At 63.6% G+C, this 4,351-nt stretch overlaps 1 protein-coding gene across 2 annotated transcripts in view; it reads right to left on the reverse strand.

Moving 5' to 3' along the window:
- Positions 1-3,223, reverse strand: part of RAD21L1 (RAD21 cohesin complex component like 1) — a 19,285-nt gene extending 16,062 nt beyond the window's left edge. For both annotated transcript variants that reach the window (XM_085319009.1, XM_085319007.1), the window contains exons 1-3: positions 2,876-3,223; positions 1,193-1,386; positions 498-1,037 (exon numbers count right to left, since the gene is read on the reverse strand). The gene's annotated coding sequence lies outside the window, so the exon portion shown is untranslated. The remainder of the gene's footprint in view (positions 1-497; positions 1,038-1,192; positions 1,387-2,875) is intronic.
- Between the last annotated feature and the right edge of the window lie 1,128 nt (positions 3,224-4,351).

Below are 4,351 nucleotides of genomic sequence, written 5' to 3' on the forward strand. Positions count from 1 at the left end.
GAGCTGTTGCCCGGCATCGATGAGCAGCAGTGAGGGAGACAGACCCGACCCCTCCTGCTCCGTGCACGCCGAGGGCCGGTTGCCAGCACACGCCTGGAGCCGGGCTGGCTCCCAGCGGGGTCCCCAGACCCTCCCCCCCCCCGGCTTCACCCACCAGTGTGGCCGAGCAGCAGGCCCAGATGCAAGTTTTCGCTACCCCGCAGCACCCCAGCACGTTTGCAGCGGGGAGCAGCACCAGCCTGGAGCTGCTGCATGTTGCTCCGGGTGCTGGGACACCCTCCGGGGGCTCCTCTGTGTTCGCACCAGGAAAAGCCAGAAAAAAGCCGGGGGCCGCCACACTGCCGGGCTCCTTGGTGGCCTGGCACATGGGCCGGCTGCCGCTGCCGGGAGCCCCCCGCGCCTCCACGCCGCACCACCGCCGGTGTCCTGGGGCGCAGGCGAAGTGCAGCRGCTGCCCACGTCATCCCCGGAAAGGCACCTCGGCCCTCACTGCTTACCCCGGGGGAGCCGAGAGCTGCCCGGCTGCTGCGTTTGCAGGTCACTCTGCTGGGATGGACGTGGCTGCTCTCCAGAGACGTCCTAGAAGGCTGCAGGCCCTCTCGCGGTGTGTGTGGGGGGGTCCCATGGCTTCGGCCCCGGCTAGCAGCCCCTCGGGAGCCGGGCTTGCTTTTGGGTTGGCCCACGTGTGGGCATGCAGCCTGGAGCGGGGCTGCGCGTCCCCGGCCCCCGYGCAGGCTGTCCCAGCGGCCTCCCGGGCTTGCCGGTGGGAACCTGCTAGAGCAGCTCTCCAAACAACTCAGTCCCCGTTCCTTCCCGGAGCTCCCTGAGGACCATGCTGGCGTCTCGAGGAGCACTACGAGGCCCAGCTCAGCGCAGGTTCCTGCCAACATCTGCAGACGGAGGTCACTTACCCATCTCTCTTCTCCCAACCTTTATCCTTTAAGAGGCTGGTTGAAGGGCACCGCTCCTCTTTTTTTTAAGTCAGCAGCGCTGCGTAGCTCTAAGCACTTTGGATAAAATGGTGCAGGCGAAGAGACCTGCAGACGGGGGAAAAAATGAGCTCAAGAACCGATCTCTTTGCAGAGGGAAAARGCTAAAGGCGGGCAGCACCCTGCCCACGTCAGCTGGCCAGCACCGCACAGCCGCCCYGCAGAGGCTGTCAGCACGAGTGTGCACGCACGGGGGCACTTACCTACCGCCAGCTCARAAAGCTGCGTTTCTCAGCCCTCTGCTTCATGCTTTCCGTGCCTTGCTGTATCCGCAGGCGGAGCACAGAAAGCCTCCWGGTGCTTCCCAGCCGCAGCCCGACACAGGAGCTGCTGCCGTATCGCCGGGCGCACTTCCGCGCATGTGGTTTCCCCCGTCTCCCTGGCGGCCTGGTGTTAGCTGAAGATAATTAGGCCTCGGTTATCATCAGGAAAGCTTTACACCCTTTCCCAGCCCAGCCCCCCGGCTGCTCCCGCCGGAAGGCAGGGCAGGCCGGCTCCGTGCCTCGCGCGCCTGCTGGGAGCGCCGAGGCACCGCGGCGTGAGCGGCGGGGCCCGGCCGTGCCGGCAGGCGYGACGGCATCGCGGGGCCGCGCGCCTCTGGTGCTCCGGGAGCTGAGGGCTCTCCGCGCCGCCGCGGAAAGCCTGTGGCTGGCTCCCGGGTTGCTTGGCTGTTTTTCTCCCAAGCAAGCTCCGACCTCTGAGTCACCTTGAGCGGCGCCGGCTGCGGGCGCTCGCTCTGCCGCGGGATGCTGTGAATACTAAAGAGGCAGGAATGAAACTTTGCCCCCGCGGCAGGGCCGGATCGGAGGCTGGCTGCGCACCGAGGAGCGGCAGCAGCAGCCACGCACACCCCGGCCTCCCTCCGGCCTTGCCCTTTCTGTGCCGCGAAGGGACGTGCGGCAGGAGCCCGGGCCRCGTCCACAGCCTCCCCAGCTGACACCGGCCGCCCTTCTCCTCCGCCTGCTTGGGGCTCCTGTTTGCTGCCTCCTTCACCGTCCCTATTTCYTCTCTGTTGCCGAACAGCAGCATCGCTGCCAGGCACACATCCTCCCCGGCAGCCCCGTCCTGCCTCCCTCGCTCTGCTCTGTCCCCCCAGGCCCCCTCACTTCCTCCCACCTCTATTAATTCCCAAGCTCYGTGTCTCTCCCCTCTGATGCTCCTGCAGATTCACGCCAAATTTTTGGCAGTGCTGTCTCTGACTGTGGCTGTCTCCATCTCTGCTCCCCTTCCCCAAGGTCAGTGTCCTTGCCAGCCTTGAGCCCTGCACCACYGGCCCACGAGGGAACAAGCAGCACTGGCCAGCCCCATGGCGCCGGCCAGCCCCATGGCACCGGCCAGCCCCACGCTTGCACGCTCCGTCCCCGTCTGTGCACGCCGGCGTGTCCCGCGGGCGCAGAGCTGTTCATGTGTGCATGAGGGTGAGCACACCAGTATTGCTGCCTCTATGTTTTTCTGCTTTTGCAAGTTTTATCCCTGGGGGAAGCAACTGCCTAATTATTTCCACAGCTCTGAGGTTTCAGGGTTTACCCCAATGCCCCAAGGAGTCAGTGGCAGAGCAGGACGCTGAGTCTCCTTCCTCTGGGGCAGCGCTGGGCTGTAAAGAGCGGGGACCTTGCAGGGGATGAGGGGCTGCATGGAGCCTGGCTGAGCAGGGACGCGGCAGGGCTGTTCTCCTGCACTCCCCCCGCTCCGCTCCCCGCAGAGCTGCCCCAGACATTCTGCTCGCAGGCTGGCAGAAAGGGCCAGCGAGATGCTGATTGAGGGGGACATGCTCAGGGGGTGCAGCGGGGGCTCCACTCCGCGGAGACCCCACTGGCTCCACTGCACTCATTCTCCCACTGCCAGAAATGTCCTGGATGCACCACCAAAGTCCCAGGCAAACCTACCTGGTTTGAGGGGCTTCAAACACAAGCTGCACCCCATGGAGATGRTCCCTTTCCAGCCACAACAAGCACTTTGGAAGTCCCATGGCCCATGATGGTTTCTCCAAGGTCTCTTCAGCTTGAGGCACTGGCCCACCTGGACACTCACGCTCCATCCTCTGCACGGCCCAGTTCTGCCCRCATCCTGGGGCAGACATCTCCGGCAGCTCTAACTATCCCTCCATCACCAGGGGATACATCCGGCAGTGCCAGGTGCCTGCTCGCCGTGTCCCCAGCCTTACGGGGTCCTGACTGCCAAGGGGTGCTCAGTGCACGTTTAGGTGCACGGCGCCTTCTGGGCACGTCGGYCGCCTCACGGAGCGCGTTGCTCTGCTCAGGAGCAGGCTGGCAGCATTTCTGGTTTCCCCAGGGAATACGGCGGTATCTGAAGCGCCAGTCCCTGGGGCTACTGAGCTTTCCTCTCCTTCCCTCGCTGTCTGCACAGCTCTTCCCATGTCTGTGCCCGTGTGCTCCAGATCTGTACCTACATGCTGACGTGCCGTTTGGGACAACCTGTGTCCCGTGACCTACTTGTCTCGAGACTTCATCTTCTGTCCCTGGAAGGAGGTTGGTATTAAAGCCTCTGTGAATGTGGTTAATGTGTCAGGATGCACTTACATTTATTTTTAATTCTGCTTTCCCCTCAGCCCGGTTCTGGATGAGTCCCAGTGTACAACGCGCTGGGAAGCCGCTGGGTTTTGACACAGCACAAGAAGAGATGGGAGGAGCGAGCAGGCGGGTTGCAGCAACGCAGCCCAAAATCGACCACAGGCTGTTAAAAACAAACCCACAGAAAAGACGCACACCCTGGGACGCAGCAGGACCTGCAGGGTGCCACCGAGCGAGGACGCGGGGCTCGGGGCGCAGGGCACTGCCAGCTCACAGCCCGGCCGGCACCAGCAGCCCATCCGGCGCTATTCCGGATGCGCCTCTGAAGATGCTTGAGAGATGCGAAYGTGCTAAACCGAACGGGAATTTGATGGACAAATCTTCCCGGCAGCTTTCACCAACCCACCCKCTATCGCTCTTGATTCACGTCTCCGACACCATCTCCAGGCACGGCTCCAAAAGCAAAAATAGCACGCATCTTGGGAAAAAATAAGCTAAAAGCGTGCTCCCGCCAGCAGGTCACTGATGGGGCTCAGGCCTGGATCCATTTCCTGGTCAGAAAGAACTGGTAGTTGAAGTGCTCAATGAAAAAYGGAATAAAGAGCCCAGGAAGAGGAGGGGGGCTCCGCGCTGCAGGGCCATGGGGCAGAGGGGCCAGCGGGCTCCCCGCGGCACCCCACACCACAGGCTCTTGCAGCCTTTGTCACCCGAGGCTGGAGCACGCAGTGCCAAACCCGGGACAAGCCCAGAAACTTCCTGGGGCCACCCTGGCTCCCCAGCGGGGGAGGTGCCCCCAGGTGCCCCCAGTGCTGCCCCGGGTCCCCACGCCGT

This window comes from Rhea americana, unplaced genomic scaffold (genome assembly GCF_003343005.1).
Source record: "Rhea americana isolate MKP2758 unplaced genomic scaffold, rheAme1 scaffold_568, whole genome shotgun sequence".
Classification (NCBI taxonomy): domain Eukaryota; kingdom Metazoa; phylum Chordata; class Aves; order Rheiformes; family Rheidae; genus Rhea; species Rhea americana.